This window comes from Spinacia oleracea, chromosome 5 (genome assembly GCF_020520425.1).
Source record: "Spinacia oleracea cultivar Varoflay chromosome 5, BTI_SOV_V1, whole genome shotgun sequence".
Taxonomy (NCBI): domain Eukaryota; kingdom Viridiplantae; phylum Streptophyta; class Magnoliopsida; order Caryophyllales; family Amaranthaceae; genus Spinacia; species Spinacia oleracea.
The window spans coordinates 66,610,327-66,637,697 of record NC_079491.1 but is presented as its reverse complement, the minus strand read 5'-3'; the positions used below and the strand labels follow the sequence as shown (position 1 = coordinate 66,637,697).

The following is a 27,371-nucleotide window of genomic DNA, read 5'->3' as shown; positions in this document are numbered from 1 at the left end:
TCATGGCAGGTTCTGAAAGACCTCTTTGTATACTACATTGTTCGTAGTATTCAAAAGTTCATTGTCCTTGTCAGATATTAAAATTCTCAATCCCTTTTTGCTTGTCACTCTAGAAATTGCAACATAGAGTTGACCATGACTAAAGACCGGTTTTGGGAGGTATAAACCAACATGTGAAAGTGATTGACCTTGGCTTTTATTTATCGTCATAGCAAAACAAACAACTAACGGAAACTGTCTTCGTTGAAGTTTAATCGGCAAGCTGGTAGTGTCTGATGGGGTTAAGGTCAGTCGTGGAATGAACACCTTATGCCCAACATTGCTACCCGAAATGATTTTAGCTTCAACAACATGGTTTCCTAGCTGAGTGATCACCAATCTAGTACCATTGCATAAGCTAGATGACTGGTCTATGTTTCTGAGAAGCATGACGGGAACACCAATCTTTAATTTGATTATGTGATTCGGTACCCCGGAGCATCTAATTGTATTCAGGAACTCTGGTGGATATAGATCTTCAATTCCCATGTTTGTATCTGCCTTACATATGCTGTCAGAACTCAAGTACACTTTTTCTTCACCAGGAATTAAAGATAACAAATAATCATTGATAATGTGTACGTTATCATGAGTTGGTGCTAAAATTGCTCTTTCTTGAAAGTATTTTGGATCCCATACATTTTCAAGTAAAGAGGGATAAGTACTTTCTACAATAGCCTCAATTGGATTATTTGTTTCAATTCCCTTATTAGATTTTCATCAGGGATTACTATAGTTCCTTCCCCATCATTTTGCTCTCCTTCTGTACCATCTCCAACTTTTAATATCCACTCTGAGAATTCCCGTATATCATTATTGCTCGTATCTGACCTCCCTACTTGTAGCCTCATGTTCCTTGTCAGTTTAAGCACCTCACAATGATTCCACAGATAAGATGAATTTATTGTGGCAAAAACAATGTCTTGTCTACTTCCCTTTGGCATGACCGGAAGAATTTGTCTGAAATCTCCTCCAAAGACAACTACTTTTCCTCCAAAAGGTTTTTCTGTTGGTCTTAGAACATCCCTTAAGCTTCTGTCTAAAGCTTCAAAGCAAAATCTGTTGATCATAGGAGCTTCGTCCCAAATGATAAGCTTTGTATTCTTCAAAAGCTCGGCTAAATCACTATCCGGTTTGATATTACAAGTTGAATCTTCTGTTACATCCAAAGGTATTTTAAACCTAGAATGTGCAGTCCTTCCTTTCGGAAGGAGAAGTGATGCAATTCCACTTGAAGCGACGGGAAGCACAATTTCTCCCTGAGACCGAATAACTGCACATAGAGTTCTCCAAATAAAAGTTTTTCCTGTCCCTCCATATCCATATATGAAAAAAACACCTCCTTCATCTCTTGAAACGGCATCCATAATTTTCTCATATATCTCTTTCTGTTCATCAGTTAAACTTGAAAAAAGTTTGTCATGCTCTATTTGCAAGGATGGTCTATCATATTGAAGTTCATCTTGAATTAGCTTGTTTCTTCCTTCTGACACGAGCATCTCATCAGGAAATGGTATCATGGGATACTTTCGAAGCGTTGCACCATTAGCTTGTAAAATTTTTTCGATGCAACTAAGAGTATGGCTCTTCAACACTTCTTCAGTTAGCTCCAAGTCTGTACATTGTAAAATTAAAAAATCAGAATATGCAATGAATTCAATTTAATAATACATATGCATTTTATTAAAAGTTGGCTACTTTAAGTCATTCACACATATGTTGTAAACAATTACATGCAGGTAATATGCTTGGAGAACCCTAATAATGCGGCTAGATTGGAGTTGATTACAGTTGATTGATCCTTGGCTGATCAGAAGTATGTTCGACAACCAGGTAAGAACTCACACTTTACTATGCAAAATCATTTAACAGAAAGATTACACTTCAATCAAATTATGGGGGGATTGAGTGAATTAGTATTGCATTTTGTACCCTTAATTTTAATTTAGTAATTTCCAATTTTATTTTAATTTCATGTAATTGGGTTTGTTCTAGCAGTTTTATGCCGTTTTGTAATTCTGAAAAAAATTAATCGATATTAATGTCCGGAGTAGTTATTATCCTTTGCTAATTTGTAAAGTAAAGAACAAAATTGAAGCATAATATTTGCTTTTCTGTTGAAAATTATCTAGGATGATACCACATTTTGCTTTGCTTTGACTTTTGCGATAAAGAAGTCTTGAGATGTTAATGATTTGGACGAAAATTGGATTTTACAATTTTGATAAATTTGAACAGTTTTAGGTTGTAGTTGTAGTTGTATCTGCTTGGGATGTTGAATGAATATGACGAAAAATTGATCTTACAATTTTGATAAATTTGAACTGTTTGGGTTGTATGCTTTGTTTAGCAAATGGCCAGATTATATAACCCTACTGAAAGAAAGATCATATTAGCTCGAAAGTTCGAAGTTTAAAAGTTTTGGTCCAGTTCTTTAGGTTTCTTGGTGAGAGCATTTCATGGATTCTTGATCATTTATCATATTATAACATTAGAGTGATCAGTATACTTATGTCCCTATACTTTTTCAAGCCAGTATATGAAAATGAAAAAAGGTACCTTGAATTCCAAGAGTGGCTCTTTGTATCTCGAGTACACCCTCTGATAGTAAATGCCATGTTGCTTCCCATACACATTCTGGTCTTGATAGACTATCCGCCAACAATAACATTGCGAAAAGGCTTCTCAAGTAGTGTCCAGTTCCCCAAAAGCTTGCCTCTTTGATGCCGTCAATGTATTCTTTATCGTCATCTAATAATCCCAAAGCATAGCATGCTTCTTTGAATGAAGAATATAGAACACCATCAATCGTCCTAATATCTTCATAACACGTCGCACCTCTTATATGATTTAATAGAATCCTCAAATAGTATCTCTCACCACAACCTGGAGGCACATGGTAGATTCTCCCGATAGAAAACCTTCCATCCTGCTTTCTTAATGTCCATTCTTTATCATCTGTGTTCCATCTAAACTTAGTCGGAAACTCGGAGTAAGTAAGGTGTCTTCCATCATCGTTATTTTTGTTATACTCCATCCATTGTAAGAACATGGACTTCTCAACCAATGGCTTATTCATGACCGAATCTATTAGATCATCATCTTGAAATACAACACTTTGTTCATCTTGAAGATGAAAACTCAGTCTTAAGATAGGAGGATACTTATATTGCAACTCGAACCCAAAAATTCTCCATGTTGCCTCACATGGTGAAATATACCTGTTGTAAATTTATACGTTATCAATTACTAAAATAAAGTAAATATTTAAATAAATTTTTGAAGAAGCACGTCGTATTATACCTGCAGTCATAGTAGGATTGTATTTCATCAACATTGTCATAATTCTGTCCTTCTGGTGAGATTGCAGCAGTAACACGATCATTTCCCTTATTTATGTACTTGAATAAGTACTTGATCTATTGGTGTTGGTTGCACCACTCAATGTTGATGTGAGCACGATATTTTAAGAGTAGTTCTTTGTTGTAAGGAACAACGAATCTGTTATCTAGCTTGACTCCATTAACTTCAATAAATCTACCATCATCTTTTCTTCTATACTCTGGATACCCTTCTTCATCAAAGCTTGTGTTTTCCTTGAATGCTCTAGGAAAAAAATTTGAGCACCTTCCCTCTTTCATGCATGGTGAATTTTTGTTAGCTGCACCGCAAGGACCATGCATCATATGTTTTCCAAGAATATTATATAGTTCAGGGCTCTCTATTGGATCAGGAATTTCAGCGCTAATAAATCTATCAATAGCCTCTGTCGTAGAAATCTTATCATCAGGGTGCAAAATTAGAAGGATATGAGCATGAGGCAATCCTCGCTTTTGGAACTCCACGGTGTAGACCACTGCAAAAATAAAAGGATATCATCATTTTGAATTTATTAAATAAGTCAGTGAAAACTAATTAACATAATTTGAACAATGAAAAACTTACACGCATTAACTCTCCTAAACATGTTTTCATTTTTTAGATCACTTATCAGCTTATCTAGCTTGACTTTGAAAACTCTACAAAGGATGTCAGGCCTATCTTCCGATTTTAGTTTTCTCTTTTTCATGAATCTATCAATTTCTGGCCATTTTGGATTGCAAGTGAATGTGATAAATAAATCTGGGTATCCATACCACTTGCAAATTGCCATGGCGTCCTGATAGTTCTGCATCTTATATCTTGCACCACCTGTAAACGATGAAGGTAAGACTATCCGTTTTCCAGTAGAAGATGCATCTGTATCTCCTCTCACTATGGCATCTTTAAGATTCTTATATAACTCTGCCCTTAATTGCTTCTGGTGCGTTCGAACATAATTAAGTCTTTCACCCTCGATCATTGTATATACATCAACTAAAAATTGCTGGAATAACTTTCTTGACATCAATAATGTTGCAGCCTCATCTTCCCTATCTTGTATTCTAAATGCAAAATACTCCCTCATACTTAATTTTGTCCTTTTCCTTCCACCTTTTTCCCTTATTGGAATATCAACCCTATATCCGTCCTCACCATACGGGAACAATAATGGGTATTGCATAGCAAGGTAGGAAGGATGTAGCTCATTAATGCATTGTAGTATTCCTGATTGTTTCTCAACAATAATATCCCTATCTGCAGAGCTTCCTATATCTCCCACAATTAGTGCTGCCACTTCAGATGCAGTTGGGAGGTTATATGTCCTTCCATCCTTACCCCTTCTACCAATCAGTCTTAATCTGACATTTTGAGGATCATTAGAATCAAAACGATCCCTGACCATTCTAAATGCCTTAGCAATAGGGTTGTGTGTATCAAGCATCTTCGTCAAATCAAGAATGAGTTCTTCATCAAAATCATCTGGGTTTCTTCAATTGTCATGCACAAAATAATAAAGAAAAAGTTAGCACTTTAAGAAATGTAATACAGTTAAGTAAGATTAACCATCTAAATTTGTAAAAAATAATGTTGGACACAATACCTCATAGCACGCTTTCTGTTTGCCACCTCATTGACCGTCTCATGTATGTAGAGTTGGGAGAATTTAGGCGCTTCTCCGTAAACAGGTAGCAAACTTCCCATCCTATGGTAGTTTTGACCATGTAATCTAAAGACGTAAGGTCCTCGTCCTTGGTTGATTGATGAATCAATTTTTCCTCCCATCGAAGTAAATGCATGCATCATATTATAAGCTCTTATATCTTCCAGAAACATCCCACTTTTATCATGCTCATTCTTCAATAGTCCACTGACTGGTTCTGGTGGTTCCTTTAGCAAAGGTAGTTGCTGTTAGGTTATGATACATATGATATTACATAAATCATGCGGAAACAACCATTAACCCAGGATTACATATTATTTACACATAATCATATAGCATAATTTAGATGCATACTCTTTGTTGCGTGCCCTCCCTAGCTGCGCCCGAACCGAACAAGAACAAGTCTTTAGGACTCCAAGTGTCGTCCCTCCGTAGATAGTCCACAGCACGTCCGGATCCGCCTTAAGATTGACCAACTAGAATCGCCCTTAAGGTACTAGAAATTTCGGCACTTTTGAGCAAGATGTGTGTTTGAATTTTTCTCTCAAAAACTCACTTTGAATACTTTTTAAACTCGTTATAAATTGTGAACCCAGGCCACATATTTATAGGGTTATGGAAAGGGAATTGGAATCCTATTCAGATACAAATTAATTAAACCTAGAATCCTACACGAACTCTAATTTAATTAATTTATCAAATAGAATTAGGAATTTAATCATCGGATATTTCATGAAATACCCCCGAGGTTTAAGTTAATTCACCAGGTACCCTCGTTGTTTCAGTAATCTACCAGGTACCCCTCAGGTTTCATTTTCTCGCATGACTTAACCCTGCCGTTAAGTAGCCGTTAGAAACTTTTTTTCACCAGGTACCCTCGTAATTTATTTCACCAGGTACCCCTGAGGTTTTTTAGATTTTCACCAGGTGCCCTTGTGCTTTATGGTAATTTCACCAGATACCCCTGCTCACCAACGGCTAGTTTCACCAGGTTTTGTTCTGTAACAGTTGCTGGGGGAGGGGAATATGAAGTGAAAGAGGGGGCTGTCAAATACCCTATTAAGTTTGATGCAAGGACTTGTGGTTGTGGAGTATGACAAATATCTGGCATACCTTGCAGACATGGCCTTAGGGTTATTTACCACCAAAGACTTGAGGCTACTGATTTTGTGTCTCACTACTTCAAAGGGCAAGCATACAAGTTAACTTACTCAGAGCACATACACCCCATGCCTGACCCAACCCAATGGCCTTCTTTTGACCTTCCTATTATCCTCCCACCACCCATGAAGAGAGCATCAGGTAGACCCCCTAACCTGAGAAAAAGAGGTAAACATGATCCAAAAAGGGGAAAGAGAAATAGCACTGTGAGGTGTGGTAAGTGCAAGGAGGTGGGACACAATGCAAGGACATGTAGAGGTGGGGCCACTGCAAAGCAAAAGAAGGCTGCTGCTGCTGCTGGTGGTGGTGCTTTTGGTTCTGCTGGTGCAGCTGGTTCTGGTGCAGCTGGTTCACAGCAAGGGGGAGATCAAGGTGCTTCCAGTTCACAGCAACAACGTAATGCATCAAGTAAGGGAAAAAGGAAGCGTACTTGATTTTGTGATTTATGCATAACTTTTTGCTAAACTTATCATGTATATCTTTTGCCAATGGGAGCAAGTTTTTGTAGAGCTACACTTAAAGTTTTTGCGTGTCGGGGGCACACTTTTGTAAAGCTACTTAATTCGGAAATGAAATATCATATTATTGATGAAATGTCATCATTCACTTTCTCATTACAAATACTAGAATAAAAAACATTACAATGCCAATTTTGATAGTTCCATGCATTAATTTCTTTTGCTGCTTGAGTTTCTTCTTCATTTGGTGAATTTCTTCATCCAAGCTTCTGTTTTCTTCAATTTCTCCTTCCTTTGTGCTACCTCTGTTGTTTCTGATTGGCAGTGGTTGCTCAATGCTTCCCTTGCACCACTTGAAGTTGTCACATAAGTCACACTTGTAATATAGTCTTTGAGGATTTTTCATTGTTTCAGAACTTCTTATTGCAAATTTTTTCCCACATATGTTGCATGTTTTGTTTGGAACTACAACGCATGAGGATTCATACGTTGTAGAAGAAGATTGGGATTGAGAATATGAGCTCATTTGAAGGTGAGTTGGGAATTAGGGAAAATATGAGTTGGTTAAGGGGAAGAACTGAAATTTGTAGTGAAGAGTTGCAGCGGCTCCCCCTTAAAATAGAGAAGGCTTACCAACGGCTAGTTTTTTTTAAAAAAACTAGCCGTTGGTGAGCAGGGGTATCTGGTGAAATTACCATAAAGCACATGGGCACCTGGTGAAAATCTAAAAAACCTCAGGGGTACCTGGTGAAATAAATTACGAGGGTACCTGGTGAAAAAAAGTTTCTAACGGCCACTTAACGGCAGGGTTAAGTCATGCGAGAAAATGAAACCTGAGGGGTACCTGGTAGATTACTGAAACAACGAGGGTACCTGGTGAATTAACTTAAACCTCGGGGGTATTTCATGAAATATCCGTTTAATCATTAACCGAACTCTGCACGTTTTAGGAAACGTGCACGAACACAAACACTTACGCACACACACACGGCAGCCACGATGGGCCGCCCATGCGTGCGTGCGAGCAGCAGCCCACGCAGCGAGGCCTGCGCGAGCCACAAGCCCACGCAAGCACCCGCGCGCGCTGCGCGCGCTGTGCGCGCTGCCACGGCCTGCTGGGCCTGGCCTTGCGCTGGGCCTGGCGTGGCTGTTTGTGTGGCGCGCTTGGCTTGCTGGGCGATGGCCTGGCTTCGTGTTGGGCCCTCGTCCGGCAGGCCTCGTCCGATGCTTATTCGTACGATATGCTTCCGATTAAATTTCCGATTCCGGAATTCATTTCCGATACGAACAATATTTAACATTTCCGATTCCGGAATTAATTTCCGTTTCGAACAAATATTTAATATTTCCGTTTCCGGAATTATTTTCCGATTCCGGTAATATTTCCGATTCTGACAATATTTCCGTTTCCGGCAATATTTCCGATTCTGGTAATATTTCCATTTCCGATAATATTTTCCGATACGTACCATGTTTCCGTTTCTGGCAACATCTACGACTTGGATAATATTTATATTTCCGATACGATCCATATTTCCGTTTGCGGTAATATCATCGTTTCTGGAGTATTCATTTCTTGCCTGTGACGATCTCAGCTCCCACTGAAACCAAGATCCGTCGATTCCGAATATCCATAGATAGAGTATTTAATGCCATTAAATACTTGATCCGTTTACGTACTATTTGTGTGACCCTACGGGTTCAGTCAAGAGTAAGCTGTGGATTAATATCATTAATTCCACTTGAACTGAAGCGGCCTCTAGCTAGGCATTCAGCTCACTTGATCTCACTGAATTATTAACTTGTTAATTAATACTGAACCGCATTTATTAGACTTAACATAGAATGCATACTTGGACCAAGGGCATTATTTCCTTCAGTCTCCCACTTGTCCTTAGGGACAAGTGTGCATTTCCTAATTCCTTTGTCGCTCGATGCTTGCTCTTGAACATAAGGTAAGAGTTGTCATCCTTATTATGTCCAGAGGTGTTTCTCGGTTTCAGAGTTCAACTGATCAAATAAACAGATAATCATAGCCTATGATTCATCCGAGCACGGCCATGCATTTCACAGTTTCTAGCTCTCCGAGTGGCCTTGTACAACTTTTAAGCATCTCATCCCGATTTATGGGAGGACAATCCCAATCTTGCGATCTTGAGATTAGACTTCGTTTGATAGGTGATTACCTGAGCGTTGCCTTTATAGCCTCCTTTTACGGTGCGACGGTTGGTCAACGTCAAAGCAACCAGTTCTCAAACAAGTAATCTCAAATCACTCAGGTATTGAGGATTTAGTGTCTAATAATTTTAATGAAATTTACTTATGACAGATTTTCATCTCTTACAGTAAAGTTTCATAGGTCTTGTCCGATACTAGTCTTCCCAAAGTAAGTATCTATGCAAATGATTATGACATTGCCATGTCCACATAGTTCAAGAAACAGAACTACTAGTCATCTTGCATTCTAATCGTCTAACATTTTCTATGCGTCCAATTTTATAGAAAACTCCGATTAGGGACCATTTTCAACCTTTGACATTCAAGTTCACTTGATAGACATTTCTTAGTCACAGGACTGGTCCTGCCATTCTATCTTGAATATATCGTCAAATTGAAGGGACTCATCATTTAATAAACCACAAATTAAATGGAAAAATGAATTCTTTTCATTTATTGTGAATGATTAACCAATAATGTTTTACAAAGATTTAAACTCTAAAACTTTAAAACATTAAACAGAGACATCAAAGCCATTCTCCAATATGCTTGATTCCCATAGCTGCAGTGTGCGAGTTGTGCTTCGCTTGCGGCAGAGGTTTAGTTAATGGATCTGATATGTTGTCATCAGTTCCAATTTTGCTTATCTCGACTTCTTTTCTTTCAACGAACTCTCGTAGAAGGTGAAATCTACGAAGTACATGCTTGACTCTCTGGTGGTGTCTAGGCTCTTTTGCCTGTGCAATAGCTCCGTTATTATCACAATACAGGGCTATTGGTCCTTTAATGGAGGGGACTACACCAAGTTCACCTATGAACTTCCTTAGCCATATAGCTTCCTTTGCTGCTTCATGTGCAGCAATGTACTCCGCTTCAGTTGTAGAATCCGCAATGGTGCTTTGCTTAGCACTTTTCCAGCTTACTGCTCCTCCGTTGAGGCAGAAGACAAACCCAGACTGTGATCTGAAATCATCTTTGTCGGTTTGGAAACTTGCGTCCGTATAGCCTTTAACAATTAATTCATCATCTCCACCATAGACCAGGAAGTCATCTTTGTGCCTTTTTAGGTACTTCAGAATGTTCTTGGCAGCAGTCCAATGCGCCTCTCCTGGGTCTGACTGGTATCTGCTCGTAGCACTGAGTGCGTACGCAACATCCGGGCGTGTACATATCATAGCATACATTATTGAACCAATCAATGATGCATATGGAATCCCATTCATTCGTCTACGCTCATCAAGTATTTTTGGGCACTGAGTCTTGCTTAGAGTCATTCCATGAGACATGGGTAGGTAGCCTCGCTTGGAGTCCGCCATCTTGAACCTCTCAAGCACCTTATTGATATAAGTGCTTTGACTAAGTCCAATCATCTTTTTAGATCTATCTCTGTAAATCTTGATGCCCAATATGTACTGTGCTTCTCCTAGATCCTTCATCGAAAAACATTTCCCAAGCCAAATCTTGACAGAGTTCAACATAGGAATGTCATTTCCGATAAGCAATATGTCGTCGACATATAATACTAGGAAAGCAATTTTGCTCCCACTGACCTTCTTGTATACACAAGATTCGTCTGCGTTCTTGATGAAACCAAAGTCACTGACTGCTTCATCAAAACGTATATTCCAGCTCCTGGATGCCTGCTTTAATCCGTAGATTGATTTCTTTAGCTTGCATACCTTTTTAGCATTCTTTGGATCCTCAAAACCTTCAGGCTGTGTCATAAACACAGTTTCTGTTAAAACGCCGTTTAAGAAAGCAGTTTTGACATCCATCTGCCATATTTCATAATCGTAATATGCAGCGATTGCTAACATTATTCGAATAGACTTTAGCATTGCAACTGGTGAAAAGGTTTCATCGTAATCCACACCGTGGACTTGCCTGTAACCTTTTGCAACCAATCTAGCTTTGAAAACTTCAAGTTTCCCATCCTTGTCCTTTTTCAGTTTAAAAACCCATTTGCTTCCAATGACTTGATAGCCATCTGGCAAATCGACCAAATCCCATACTTGGTTTTCAGACATGGAGTCTAATTCAGATTGCATGGCTTCTTGCCATTGCTTGCAGCTAGGGCTCGTCATAGCTTGTTTGTAAGTCGCAGGTTCATCACTTTCAAGTAATAGAACGTCATAGCTCTCGTTCGTCAAAATACCTAAGTACCTTTCCGGTTGAGATCTATATCTTTGCGATCTACGCGGGGTAACATTTCTAGATTGACCATGATTCTCACCAGATTCTTCTAAAGATCTATGAGTTTCATCCTGAATGTCATCTTGAGCATTCTCTAGAGTTTGTTGTTCGACTCGAATTTCTTCGAGGTCTATTTTTCTCCCACTTGTCATTTTGGAAATGTGATCTTTCTCCAAAAAGACACCATCTCGAGCAACAAACACCTTGTTCTCAGATGTATTGTAGAAGTAATACCCCTTTGTTTCCTTTGGATAGCCCACAAGGATACATTTGTCAGATTTTGGATGAAGTTTGTCTGAAATTAATCGTTTGACGTATACTTCACATCCCCAAATCTTAAGAAAAGACACATTTGGAGGCTTTCCAAACCATAATTCGTATGGAGTCTTTTCGACAGCTTTAGACGGAGCTCTATTTATAGTGAGTGCAGCTGTATTTAGTGCATGTCCCCAAAATTCTAATGGAAGTTCGGCCTGACCCATCATTGACCTGACCATGTCTAGCAAGGTTCTGTTCCTCCGTTCCGACACACCATTCCATTGTGGTGTTCCAGGAGGAGTCAACTCTGATAGAATTCCACATTCTTTCAGATGGTCATCAAATTCATAGCTTAGATATTCACCGCCTCTATCAGACCGCAGTGCCTTAATCTTCTTGCCTAATTGATTCTCTACTTCACTCTGAAATTCCTTGAATTTGTCAAAGGATTCAGACTTATGCTTCATTAGGTAGACATAACCATACCTACTGAAGTCATCAGTGAAAGTGATAAAGTAGCTGAAACCACCTCTAGCATTTGTACTCATTGGTCCACATACATCTGTATGGATTAAACCCAATAGTTCATTTGCTCTTTCTCCAACTTTAGAGAAAGGTTGCTTTGTCATTTTGCCAAGTAAACATGATTCGCATTTACCATAATCCTCTAAGTCAAATGGCTCTAGAATTCCTTCCTTTTGAAGTCTTTCTAAGCGTTTCAAGTTTATATGGCCTAATCGACAATGCCACAGATAGGTGAGATCTGAATCATCCATTTTGGCCCTTTTGGTATTTATGTTATAAACTTGTTTGTCGTGATCTAATAAATAAAGTCCATTGACTAATCTAGCAGATCCATAAAACATCTCTTTAAAATAAAACGAACAACTATTGTCTTTTATTAAAAAGGAAAATCCCTTAGCATCTAAGCAAGAAACTGAAATGATGTTTTTAGTAAGACTTGGAACATGGAAACATTCTTCCAGTTCCAAAACTAGCCCGGAGGGCAACGACAAATAGTAAGTTCCTACAGCTAATGCAGCAATCCGTGCTCCATTTCCCACTCGTAGGTCGACTTCACCCTTGCTTAACTTTCTACTTCTTCTTAGTCCCTGTGGATTGGAACATAAGTGTGAGCCACAACCTGTATCTAATACCCAAGAAGTTGAATTAGCAAGTATACAGTCTATAACGAAAATACCTGAAGATGGAACGACTGTTCCGTTCTTCTGATCTTCCTTTAGCTTCAAGCAATCTCTCTTCCAATGCCCCTTCTTCTTGCAGTAGAAGCATTCGGATTCAGAAGTGGGTTGACTGACCTTCCTCTTTGCAGATTTGGCGCCAGTTTTCTTAGTTGGGCTGGCCTTGTTGCCACCTTTCTTAGCATTCCTCTTCTTTCCAGATTTCTTGAACTTGCCCCCACGCACCATAAGCACATCCTGCTTATCACTTTTGAGCGTCTTTTCAGCGGTCTTCAGCATACCGTGAAGCTCAGTGAGCGTTTTGTCCAGACTATTCATACTGTAGTTCAGTTTGAACTGATCATACCCGCTATGAAGAGAATGGAGGATGGTGTCTATAGCCATTTCCTGAGAAAATTGCTGATCCAGCCGACTCATATTCTGAATGAGTCCAATCATTTTGAGAACATGTGGACTTACGGGCTCGCCTTTCTTAAGCTTGGTCTCAAGAATTTGCCTATGAGTCTCGAATCTTTCGACTCGAGCCAGATCTTGGAACATGTTCTTCAACTCACTGATGATTGTGAAAGCATCTGAGTTGATGAACGTTTTCTGCAGATCCGCACTCATGGTGGCGAGCATTAGACATTTCACATCCTTGTTGGCATCAATCCAACGATTGAGGGCTGCCTGAGTGACCCCGTCGCCTGCAGCTTCGGGCATCTCCTCATCTAGGACATACTCCTTTTCTTCCTGCATAAGAACTATTTGCAAGTTCCTTTGCCAGTCAAGGAAGTTTTTCCCGTTCAACTTCTCCTTTTCGAGAATTGATCGAATGTTGAATGAATTGTTGTTTGCCATATTAAAAACTACAATTGAAAAGAATAAACAAATAAATAACCATTCACAGTTTCTCTTAATAAACTTAAATTCTAGCATACATGCATAATTCAATGTTTATTAAGCATTTTATTCAAATTATGTGTTCCGGCAGGTGTGAATAAAATGATTCCAAGATCCTAAAATCATTGAAGAACTAAGCACAGTTTGTCGACTTAATCCTAGAACATCTTAGGTAAGCAAAAGCCTTTTGCTAATAGTCTAGAAACTATTCTTGGTTGATAGGTACGTCTAAGAACTTATTAGGTAAACCTATCGAATTTGCCACGACATAAAAGGACTCCTTACTTATATCGTTGAGTTTCACCAAAACTAACATGTACTCACAATTATTTGTGTACCTTGCCCCTTTAGGACCAATAAGTAACACCTCGCTGAGCGAAAACTATTACTAGATTGATGTAAAGGATATCCAAGCAAGTGTATATTTTGGCATGGCACCTTTTAACTCAATTTTTAAGTTTGGAACTTAAGGCTCTTACTATGTTGGTTAGATTTTAAGTGAACTAAAATCCTTAATCATGCAACATAATCAAGCTTTTGATCTCATGCATTTTAAGACATATTTAAAGCAATAAATAACTTAAAACATGCATAAGATAAATGTGATCTAGTATGGCCCGACTTCATCTTGAAGCTTTGACTTCAAAGTCCGTCTTGAAAATCTCCGTGGGAGGCACCATTTTCTTCAAATAGGATAAGCTATAACTAATTACAACTATTTGATGGTACGCAGACCATATTTGAATTGAAAAATAACTTTGGTACTTTAGACCAATTACATTCAAATTAATGGTACGCAGACCATATTTTCTATCCTATTTGGGCCATACTAGTCACTTCATAACCTGCAAAACAGTACATATACAATATATACCATTCACCCATTCATTATCATGAATGGCCCACATAGCTGGTTAGTAAAACACATTATGCATCACGTAAACATTTGCAGCAATTAATCAAGGGCACCAATAATCTACCAATTATTCAGTCCTTATTAATTCTAATCAAGTTGTTTTAACCTTAAGGATTTGTAGACCTAATCAAGAGTTTATGACTAAAAAGCGCTCCCACTTAAACCAATAAATTCATATGCTTTACTAATTTTAAACATAAAAATGTATTTCTAGTCTAACCGGAAACATACAAATTTAATTAAAATTTAAAGCTCATATAAATTTATAATTGAATCCAAAAAGTTTAATTTAATTTCAGTCGTATTTAAATTAATTCATGATTTTAATTTTAGTAAAATAATTAGAATAAATAACATTTATTATAATTACAATATTCAAAATTAAAATCCAAGAAAATAATTTAAATTATTAATTTTAAAATTAATTAAAATTACGTGAACTGAAATTTTTCAAATTAAACATTCAAAACGATCTAATCGTAACGCAAACACCCTACGCATTGCACGCCCATGGGCCGCACGCACACAGCCATCGCTGGCCATGTGCGCGCAGCCCATGCGCTCGTCGCATAGCTGCTGCATCTCCATCGCAAGCCTATCGCACGCTGTGGTGCTTGCTGCGCGCGCGCCAACGCTCGTCGCACGCGAGCCATCGCTCGCAGTGCGCGCGAGCCATCGCTCGCTGGGCGCGCGACATCGCTCGCTGTGCGCGTGACATCGCTCGCTGGGCGCGCGATATCGCTCGCTGGGCGCAGCGCTCGTGGCACGCGAGCTTGCGCTCGCTGCGCGTGAGGCTGCACGCTCTTGCGCGAGGCAGTGCGCGTTGTGGCGCAGCTCGCTTGCTGCCCACACGCGACTGCCTTGGCTCGCCCTTCGCCCATGCCCATTCGTCCATTGCTCGTGGCCCACGACACAAGGCAGGGCTGCTGCCTTGTGCTCGTGCACTACGCCCTTGCTCATTGCATTCGTGCCGCACGGGCGACGAGCTCCCTTGCTCGTCGTCGCATGCCCGCATTATACAACACCCCTTAAGGGTAACACGAAGCGTCCATTGCTTTGTGCGTGCAAGTTATATGAACGAATCGCATAAAAAATTTAAAATTTATAAAATTAATGACAAATTAATAAATATTATTAATTTCATAATTTTAGGGCGAAAAATCGAAAATTTATTATCCAATTGATTTCCGATTGTTATGGATTCAAGTCTAGGTCATAAAAATTTGAAATTTATCATAAATTTACAATTTTTATGGTGGTTTTTAATCATAGGTTTCTAATTAAATTACAATTAATTATGAAAATCAAATTAATTCTAAATTATTCTAATTTTCAACAAATTAATCATAATTACAAATTAGATTGCATAATTAACAAGACTAGGTATTTAAACTTGTTAAACATATGCAGTAGGTCAATCAAAAATTCAAGATTTATCAACAAGAATCGCAAATATTTAATTTAACATCTTAAATTTACGAAATTTTGCATTCGAAAAACTAAAACCTTCGAAAAGTCATAGTTAGGCTTTGAATTTGAGAATTCTGGGTTCGGAAGAAAAATACTCTTTTTGTCAAAATTTTAGAATGCCTTTTACATGCGGAATTGACACAAAAATCACTCGATTTGGATGAGTAACGAAGAAACTGCCGAAAAACTGCATACGTATAATTAAATAAACGCAATTTGCAATTAATTAACAATTACGAAAATTAATCACCCCTTTTAATTCTTGCAAATTTGTAATATTTAACCATGTTCATGCAATTTAGATTATGAAAATAATAAGGGGCTCGTGATACCACTGTTAGGTTATGATACATATGATATTACATAAATCATGCGGAAACAACCATTAACCCAGGATTACATATTATTTACACATAATCATATAGCATAATTTAGATGCATACTCTTTGTTGCGTGCCCTCCTTAGCTGCGCCCGAACCGAACAAGAACAAGTCTTTAGGACTCCAAGTGTCGTCCCTCCGTAGATAGTCCACAGCACGTCCGGATCCGCCTTAAGATTGACTAACTAGAATCGCCCTTAAGGTACTAGAAATTTCGGCACTTTTGAGCAAGATGTGTGTTTGAATTTTTCTCTCAAAAATTCACTTTGAATACTTTTTAAACTCGTTATAAATTGTGAACCCAGGCCACATATTTATAGGGTTATGGAAAGGGAATTGGAATCCTATTCAGATACAAATTAATTAAACCTAGAATCCTACAAGAACCCTAATTTAATTAATTTATCAAATAGAATTAGGAATTTAATCATTAACCGAACTCTGCACGTTTTAGGAAACGTGCACGAACAAAAACACTTACGCACACACACACGGCAGCCAGGATGGGCCGCCCATGCGTGCGTGCGAGCAGCAGCCCACGCAGCGAGGCCTGCGCGAGCCACAAGCCCACGCAAGCACCCGCGCGCGCTGCGCGCGCTGTGCGCGCTGCCACCGCCTGCTGGGCCTGGCCTTGCGCTGGGCCTGGCGTGGCTGTTTGTGTGGCGCGCTTGGCTTGCTGGGCGATGGCCTGGCTTCGTGCTGGGCCCTCGTCCGGCAGGCCTCGTCCGATGCTTATTCGTACGATATGCTTCCGATTAAATTTCCGATTCCGGAATTCATTTCCGATACGAACAATATTTAACATTTCCGATTCCGGAATTAATTTCCGTTTCGAACAAATATTTAATATTTCCGTTTCCGGAATTATTTTCCGATTCCGGTAATATTTCCGATTCTGACAATATTTCCGTTTCCGGCAATATTTCCGATTCTGGTAATATTTCCATTTCCGATAATATTTTCCGATACGTACCATGTTTCCGTTTCCGGCAACATCTACGACTTGGATAATATTTATATTTCCGATACGATCCATATTTTCGTTTCCGGTAATATCATCGTTTCCGGAGTATTCATTTCTTGCCTGTGACGATCTCAGCTCCCACTGAAACCAAGATCCGTCGATTCCGAATATCCATAGATAGAGTATTTAATGCCATTAAATACTTGATCCGTTTACGTACTATTTGTGTGACCCTACGGGTTCAGTCAAGAGTAAGCTGTGGATTAATATCATTAATTCCACTTGAACTGAAGCGGCCTCTAGCTAGGCATTCAGCTCACTTGATCTCACTGAATTATTAACTTGTTAATTAATACTGAACCGCATTTATTAGACTTAACATAGAATGCATACTTGGACCAAGGGCATTATTTCCTTCAGTTGCACCTTTCCTTGTCCACAACATAATGAAAATTTTGGATCGGGAGAATTTATTCTCTTCTCTAATCTTTCCTCATACCACAACATTGCACCACAAAATTTACACTTGTATGTCGGATCTCCGATGTCCCAATATTTTGATACAAATAACAAATATGTTACTTTGTTATTTTATACATTTTAATCAATGAAGTTATTTATAATATTTTCAAATACCTCTAAATGAATTAGTGGAGGAATCATCTTCACCTAAACATAACACCCGAAAAAAGTGTGTGCTTAGATTTAACCAAGTTAATCATCTGCATGACACTATTAATGTTTAATTTCAAAAAGGTAAACAAAATCACTTGTGCAGCACAAATACCTGTTTGAGTTGTTTGAGTACCGGTCAAGCCATCCGTTATATTTGTATCTTTATTGGCCGCAAAAGAGCTACTCTTATCTAGATCACAATACATGAAGTCAAAACAACATAGCATAATGTTATATATTTAGGTTCGTCGATAGACATTCGGTTTTATGAAGCTGAATTTTATATAACTTATAAATTCCTTGAGACGTAATTGTAGGACTTTACGACTTAAATATTGGTTACAGGATGAATCTGTTTTGATATGGTTCTCGGGGAAAGATCAGAAGCGCATGTAAGCTGAGCCATCCAGAATTATTTCTGGCCAGCGCACAGTAAGTCACTTTCTGTAACTCTTATGACCTTATTAAAGAATACTATTTTTTTCTGTCAACTAACAGGGAAGTTACTTATGAGCATCTGGTAACTTTTAATGTAAATGTTTTGGTTTATGTCAAAAAACCATATATCCAGTGTGTTTGGTTTTATTTCTGGGTGAGTGGGTGATGGTGGTGGAAGGGATGGGGCGTATAAGCCTCTGTTTTATGGTCATGTATATTTTTTTCCTATGGTTTTGATTGAAGTTGATTTTGAATTCATTATGGTGGAACTGTACTCATCAATTCTATCTCCATACATCCAATTTTTCAAAGGTATTCAATTCTAGATTTAGGTAATACCTTGACCCGAAATTGTAGTATCATAGGTAATTTGAATGACATTTTCGTTTGCAATCTCATCAACTAAATCTGAGTTGCTCATCCTATTACATACAGATGACGATGGTACTTCACCAGGAGCACGAAACTGGGTTTGGCCTGCAAATTGACCATAATGGGTTTGAAACTACAAAAGTAAGATATCGTAATAAAAGGTAAATTATTCGGTGTCTTTGAGACTACCAGGTAAGTGAACTGACCGTTTGATATATCACTTGATGGTGTAATTCGTTGCCTTGATGATCTACGTGAATTATGTGATGATCGTTGTCGTTTTTGTCTTAAAATTGTTAATCTATTCATTCTCGCATTCCTCTGTAAAAGTTGATCCATTTTTACTTCCCTGTAATTCTGGTGACTTTTGTCCAAGTAACAAATTATCTCATAAACAGGTACTGAATGTCTGAATCACATTAACGTGTTTTCTTTTAATTGGAAAAGATTTCTACCAACTTATTTATTTAAACATATATTTTTTAAACGTTAAAATTGTGACACTCTCCATTGAAAAGAGGAGAAAATATGTGGTAATTACTTATTTAACCGGACATTTCATTTTGAGTTAGATTTTATAACAAAAAATTATTCTGTGCGTCGAAATAAGGTCAGAATTAGATTTTATCTTCTTTATTCACTGTCGATATCTAGACCTAAATTTGGTTAAATTGTTAAAATATGGTAATTATATATTTGATTCCTTTTTTTTCAATCATTAAAAATTGATTGAGATCTTCAGTTGTTCAAATATGTTAAATTGAATATATGTTAAGTTAGAATCTGGCTGTCAATTGGTGTTACAATTTAATTCAGTTTTTAAATTTGAAATTGATTGTAATATATTATTAGTTATGTATGGTTTTCAAATTAACTTTGAAACTTTTGTTAACTTCAATATTTTTGGATACACATTTAAATCCGACTGTCAAATTAAGAATCTTTTTGTCCATAATTTTCATCGTTCAACTCTCCCTAATATGCTTGCTTGTATTACAAGCTAGAAAAACCATACGCAATCATCTTAACCGACTGGTGTCATTTAAGCATAAATCTAGGGAGGGAAATATTTTGAATTTTTTGGGTTAACGTATGTACCTAGATTGCTATTGCATGCCATGATATTACATTTGTTGATTATGTGTTGGGCATAAGTGGACTTACGAATGAAATGAATTAACATAAATAGGAGGCAATCTGTCGGATCTTGTATCCTTGATGGGCATTAGTGAACTTAAGAATGAATTAATATCCTTGTTGGTTTAGATTTTGATTTCTCCTTATGTTGGGTATTTCAGCTATGTACTTGATGTAGTTCCGAGAATGAGGGAGCAACCCAACGGGGATCTGGTAGCAGTGCAGACATTGACTGTTTTCTTGGAACAGATTGTCCTCTTATTCGGGTAAAATTCCAAAGGAGGCCTTCCAGAGGAAAAGGTAATAACACTTATACTATCCTTTATACGGAGTAACTTATTTCATTTATCTTGTCTTCTTTTCCTTCCTTGAAAATTGAGATTCTTATTGTTGAAAAACTTGGTCTATGTTTTGTTTGGTTTTAAGATTTTGAAAAATATTTAATTTACACTGTATCTTTTTGTTTTTATTCGAGCAAAAAGGTGCCTCTATATTTTCACACTTGATATGGGATGCAAAATAAGCACATCAACGCTTAAGATCTAAAATTTATATTTTAAAACCAAACAAAATACTATAGTGCATGTATATTTCATCTACATTGAAAATCTTGAAGTTGAATCACTTAAGTGAATTAATTAACCAATAAATTATCCAAAAATCATGTTAACCATACTAAAAAGGTCTAACTATGAATTATCCAAAACCATGTTAACCATACTAAAAGGTCTAATTATCAAAACACATGCTAATCATACTAAAAAGGTCTAAACATGTTAGACTTTATTTCATTTGTCCTCCTTTTCAATCTTGATCACACTCTTCCTTTTGTTGGTGGAAAGTTGTGCAGAACCTGCATCCCCTTCGGTCCCATGAGTCGTATCATCCTCGTGAAGTCTTTTCGTAGGAGTAATATTGACAATATATGAGTCCTCATTGTTCTCACATATGAAAGATGTAGAATCCTACAATTTAAAAAGTAGATGGTTATAAAAGAAAATTAATAATAAGTTAATATTTAAATATTTTAATCAGGAATTAAATTGCAATTTGAAATATAACCTTCTCTTCCACAATGTTAAGTTTGACTTATTCACAAGAGGACATGACTTCTCCATCATGTTCCTGCAAATTAATTTTTATATTATTTTTAAATGTCAAAGTAGGAATGATATATGGTGAGTTTTGGGTATAATTGTGTGTAACTTTGATTACCTCAACAACATTGTCATCTTGAATAAATTTGTTGACCAACTGCTCATCATTGCTAATCCTAGTAACCGTGTATTATTCCCAATCTTGTTCAAGATTATATTTTGTGATTTGAATCCTAAATAAATATCTCTTATTTAAAAGTGTATTCAATTCTTCCGGAAAAGAATCACTCTTATCATCCTGCAAATTAAAATCAGTTATGTAAGTGCATAAAAACAATCCACTAATGTGATTTCCTAATTTATGCATGCCGTTGTGTAATATTTTAAAGTATAACCATAATCTATTATTTAAATTATTCACCTTGGATAACTTCTCTTTTAAATCCACTGCCGATACTTGAATGATTTGGAAGACCTCTCGGTCAAACAATACAAAGGTGGCACTTCCGCTCTCATCTTCTACGGTTACCTTGACCTTGTACCTATCGCCCAGTTTGATAAATTGTCATTAAACATTTATTTGCATACCACGAATAAATAACATATATAGTACATAGTGTATAAGTAATAAGATACCTTGGTGGTGCAGATTTAACATGTAAGTCAAACTTTGAGCACCAAAACCGTCCCTTTCCTTCGTACTCAACCTTTTTGTTACAATTTTTGCATGAGTTGTAATACCAATTGGTTGTATTTTCGATATTAACAATGGTAGCAAGTGCCACACAAAAGCATTCCTAATAAATTAACAATAAGAGTTATACTTCTATCAACTTAAAACTTCATATAAATCATTGAATAACATAAATTAATGGCATAATTTGACTGAGCTACATCATTACCTTATTCTTCTCGCAATTTCCTCCAATAATACATTTTCAGACTTCACCAAAAACTCATCGAACATGGAATGTGAATTTTGACTTGACAAATGAGTGAGTCTTTGTGATTGACAATCATTACCATCAGCAACACTGTCATTAAAAATTATGCTCGTCATTTTTAAAAAAATTATTCAAATAAACGGCACATGAACACAACATTCAAATTATTTTAGAACAAATCAATAGTAATCTTTGCTTAATACCTGCTCCTAAACTCATTAATTTTCGGTATGTCGTCATTAACGAATAGCCTTGTGGCAAAAAGCGAGTTTGACAATGAAATTTCACCTACAAATAGAGAAAAGTCAAGTTAAAATGGAGTAAATCTATATCCAAAAAAGTAGGCTTTCAATAAGTTTATTACCTTTAAATTCCTTAACTTTAGCAAACTGGATTATAGCAATTATATGTTCTTCACTTTCATGATTCTTATATTTTGACATTTGCTCAGCAAACTCCCCAAACAATGCGCACTTCAATTTATTATTGCTGTCAATGACAAATGAGATAAAAATTTTAAATATGGGAAAAAATAGTAATCCGAAGGTCTAATACAAAAGAGTATTATAATTCGGCAGGATTAGAAATATTGTATTGTAAGTCTTTCATTTCTAGCGCTAACTTCCAGTTTGGCTTAGTATCCGGCTTTGCTATATTTTCTTTGTCACCCATTGCGATAACCTCTCCGATTACATCTGGATTCAAATATATTGTTATTGCAATCAATACAAAATTTCAAAATGCTTGTAGTCCGAAGGTAATAAAAATAAAAAAATAATATTAAACCATACCAACTAAGAACATGTCGTTCAACTCCTTCTTCATTATCGTTTCAAAAGGGACAATTTGGAACCCATGCAAAGGGAGTTTATCATCATCACATACTTTGATGGTAGTTTTGTAGAAAAAGTTTATTTTGTAAGGATGGGTTGTTGCTCTATGTTTAAATTTATTTTCGACTACTTCAAAATTAGCAATGACACGAGTTGAACCTTCTTTCAACTCTTTTTTACATTTGTCAATGAGCGTGCTTCTAATACTTGCTTGAATCTTCGATCTCTGTAACAAAAATTAAATTAATTTTAAAAGATAAAAATATGAATAGGAAAACCAATAATAGTTAATTATAAGTATACCTTTTCGTCTATCAAGACGACTTCAAGGGAACCGGGTTTTTCCGGTTTGTAATAATCCGGTGCGTCCCATACTCTTAATAAACGCACTCTAATCTTCCAATTTTCCTTTCCAGGGGTGAGATCATTGAGCATGGTTACTGGAAGAGCCATGGAAAATAGAGAAATTTATTGCAATGAACACGTAATTGTACGTGAAGGAAGCTGTATTTATGTAGGATTTTAAGAATATTAGTCCGTAGTCGTATATGGTAAATTTGGTAAATTAAAATTTTGTCGTATATTTTAATTCTTTTTTTGTTTAAATATGGTAAATATTTTATTACACGGAGGATTTGTGGCAGGCGTGATTGATTCATCATTCCTTCCTTGGAAATATTTTATTAAGGAATGGGTAATATTTTATTATATTGAGGATTTTGCGCCGGCGTGATTGATTCATCATTCCCTCCTTAAAAATATTTAATTAGGGATTAATTTTGTGTCTGCGTGATATGTTTGGCAAAATTTTGTATGATTGATCAATACTCAGTAAAATTATATATCTTTCCTTCCTTCAAAATATTTTTTTTAATAAAATATGGTAGGTTGACTAAAATATCAATCAACTTATTGATGATTCTTTTTTAATAAGTTTACGAAAGAGTCTCTAAGTAATGAAAAAGGAAACTCCCAAATATATGAATACGACCACCGTCAATTAAAAATCAGTCCTTTATGTAATTAATTTTGTTTTAATTAAATTTAAATAAATAAATTACAATAATGCTGGTAGTGACACGTGGACAGAGGAGGAGAGAGGAACTTCTGTTTTAGTATAGGTATAGATGTCCATCCAACAATGTTAAACATGTAATTCCAACATACCCAAGTTCATCAACAATTTCAACATGGTTTCAACAAATAACACACATTCCAAGCAAGCAGGTATGTACGTACCTTGTGTAAACAAACTGCAAGACCACTTTAATAATTCAAAAGTCGCCTACAGAGAATTCTCCGCCTAAAAACAACCAACATAGATTCATATCAACTCACATTGAATTTTCAGCAACATTAGGGTGCTTCAAACCCTTCCTAAACATAATTCGAACATTCCCCAATGACAACACTTAGCTACTAAACCTCCTAGCATAGTGATTACTACACTAATGATCACCAATTATCATAAACTTCAATAAAGTGTGAGGGGGTCGAAAAAGCACGAGGCTAATGCGTGACCTCGTCCCTCGTGGGCGTGACGTTGTCAGATCAAGTGTAATTGGATTTCCTGTGAGTTTACACCCAATCGACTAGTAATATAGGAGTCGCCATTCAGTTTTTAATGACAATGAGAAAAACTAACAAAACCCGGTTATCGTGACATAAAGGGAGTGCAATTATGTTCGACCACGACGGCCATAGGTTCCCTTGTGATCCCTGGTGTGGGGATCGCTCAACGTACACCCGCAGGGCAGAGATTGAGAGTTCGGGGGACTGTAACTACCGAGAGGAGTGCTCATCGATAACTCCAGAGGCAGGTTATCCTTACTAGCTCAGCATAATTAATTGAAGGGACATGCGTTAAACTATTAAACTATTCTGAATTGATTTTAGCAATATGCAACACATAACACTAAATTGATCGTGATTATCTTATTTAGATTGATTTACGGTTCCTATCATGATAATTCAATTGTCCAAGGTATTATGTTATTAGGCGTAATAGATCAATCAAGTTAATAGTTTGACAATTTTATAAAAGGGTGATGAAAGCGATTAAATCATATGAGGGACACATTACAACGCACCCTTGAGAGGTGCGTTACGGTTCTCAGAAAACTAACCACTTGGCTTTGCTATTTCTGCTTTTATTTAACGAATCTCGGGTTTCCAAGCAACGTTCCAGTATTTAGGCTTAATTCATCAGCTACATGGGACAGGATGCGTTCTGTTCGACTTTTGGGTCGATTGCGACAGAACGCCGAATCAATTTCGCAGCGTGAGGCTAGGCTTAAGGCTAGAGTCAATACTCAGGTTATGGAATTGTGTGTTATGTTGTGTTGTTCACTTCGGTTTTGAGGCTGTATTTATAGGGAAAGAGTTTGTGGAAAGATAGATTTTAAGATACGAATCCAAAAAGAATCCGGAAATGAAACGGCCCCAGGCATTTTCAGCCGCCAGGGCTGGGCGGCAAAGATTTCGGCGCCCAGGGCTGGGCGTTGAAAATGTGATCTGGGCCGAGTTCCTTGTCAGATTTGGACTCTTAGAATACGGAGCTTTTGAGATTTATCCGAGTCTTTTAGTGCGTATTAACTTATGACGGAATGCGTCTGGGCCCGTTACGAACTCTAGGTTCGTTAGGAATTTAATTAATACGTAACTCTTATTTTCGAATTATAGCAGGAATAGAATTCCTTTTGCAAATTCTATCTCTTTTAGGATTTATGTTGGAGTGCAACACCTAATTCTGACAAGTTTCTATCTTTTATGACTTTGCCACTTTTAACAACTACCTTTTACGGTAGTTACTATTTTTAGCAGGTTTCCATAAATAGCAGTTTTGGCTGAAATGAAAAGGGTGATTGAGATTCGTTATTTTATAGGAGATGCGTTGCCAAGTGGAGATTTATGTTCTAATCATCGAACCTTCCCTTTCGGGAATGGGGACAAAAGTAGGTGTCTACAGTTAGCCCCCACTTTGACTGAGTCTTGGAGTAAGACGATGGTCAAATTATTAGACGGAGTGCGTCAGAAAAGCCAAGGTGTATGTGACCTGTTTTGCGAGGGTCTCACGAGCCCCCGAGTGATAACATTTGACTTAAGGGTCAACACTTGAAGTGTTAACACATTCCTCACGTGTCATTGGAATTTGTTAAGTATAGAAACTCCCTCACTTTGTCATTGGAAGTACCTACAGATGTTTTCGAAATCAAAGCTATAAAGTGTAACTAGGCCCAGCCAAGCCCAATCACGAGGTAAAAATGTTTTTAAAGATTCTCATTTTCAGGGTTAGCTAAACGAGAAAACCCCCTTGTTTTTATAGGACGTAAAACGAAGGAAAATCCAGCACATCGCTTTTTTTTGGGAAAACGGAAAACCAATCTTTTTGATTTTGAAAAGAGAAACGGTCCTTTGATTTTTGGAAAAGGGAAACCATCCTTTGATTTTTGGAAAAGGGAAACCAGGAAAAGTTATCGCTGCAGCCACTAAGGACCTGCGCGGTTAGTGACGCAGACCCCGCCCGCTGAAGGTGGGCGAGCCTGTCCTGCTGAGGGTGGACGCCCCGTCCGATAGAAGTGGACAAATCTGTTTTGATGTTTTGAAAATAAGGACCTATGCGGTTTGTGACGTAGACCCCGCCGGCTGAAGATGGCGAGCCTGTTTTGTGTTTTTGAAGATTTCATTTTCGAAAACTGAGGACCTGCGCGGTTAGTGACGCAGACCCCGCCCGCTGAAGGTGGCGAACCCTGTCCGCTAAGGGTGGACGCCCCGCCCGCTGAAGGTGAGCGAACCTGAATTTGTCTTGTCGATTTGGGACTCACGGGGTACGTGCCGCGATCTTGCCTGAAAGAGGTGGGCAAGTCCCTATTTCATTTGTTCTTGTGATTTTTTTTGAGAATTTCTTTTTATTCATTCTTGTAAGAGCGAATTCTTTCAAGGGATGCTCGGATTTAATTGCAACCTGAATGTGGGTTGACAACGTGCTTAGACGGACCATTGTCTCGTGGTCATCATCTTTTATGGTTTTGAGCTAGTCTTTACGGCCTAATTTTGCCACTACCTGGGTCCTTGATTAGGGGACTATGTATAAGTATTGACGGCGACCTTTGTCTTGAGGTCGTAATCCGATTTTATCTTTTGTGATTATCCAAACACGGGACTTCGTACAACGTAGTCTGGGAATATTGTTTTTACTTTGCATACTCTCTCTTGAAATATATATTTTCTTTCGAGCCCCCAAGCATTCGTGCTTGACGGTCATTTCTTGTCAAAGAGTTTCCTTGGGGATACGCATATTGTAATGTCCTTGATCGCGTTTGGGATCGTGCTCGTAAGTGCGAGCGATCTTTTTATTGGTGTGCTACTCTTAACAAAGCTGTGAGGTGAGACTTTTGGTAAAGAACTCGGAAATTTTCGAGTCGAATGGATACGGCGGGGCCCTATAAAAGTCAAGGCTTTTTTTTGGGCCTGGGCTCATTTTCGGCGCCCAGGCCTAGGCGTTAGAAATAATTCACGCCCAGGTGGGGCGTTGAAAATATTGCTTGGGCTGGTCTTTTGATGACACACTTGTGCACACTTGCGCACACTCACCGAAGCCACACAGCAGCAGAGCATCGCAGCCGTGGGCTTGGGCACATTGCTTTTCTCTCTGCATCGCTGCACTACATGCACGCACACGCCAAGCCTTCCGGGATGGCTAGTTGCTGCAT

At 37.7% G+C, this 27,371-nt stretch overlaps 1 pseudogene; it reads right to left on the bottom strand.

Annotated features, from left to right (window-relative positions):
• Positions 1 to 22,651, bottom strand: LOC130461573 (uncharacterized; annotated as a pseudogene).
• Between the last annotated feature and the right edge of the window lie 4,720 nt (positions 22,652 to 27,371).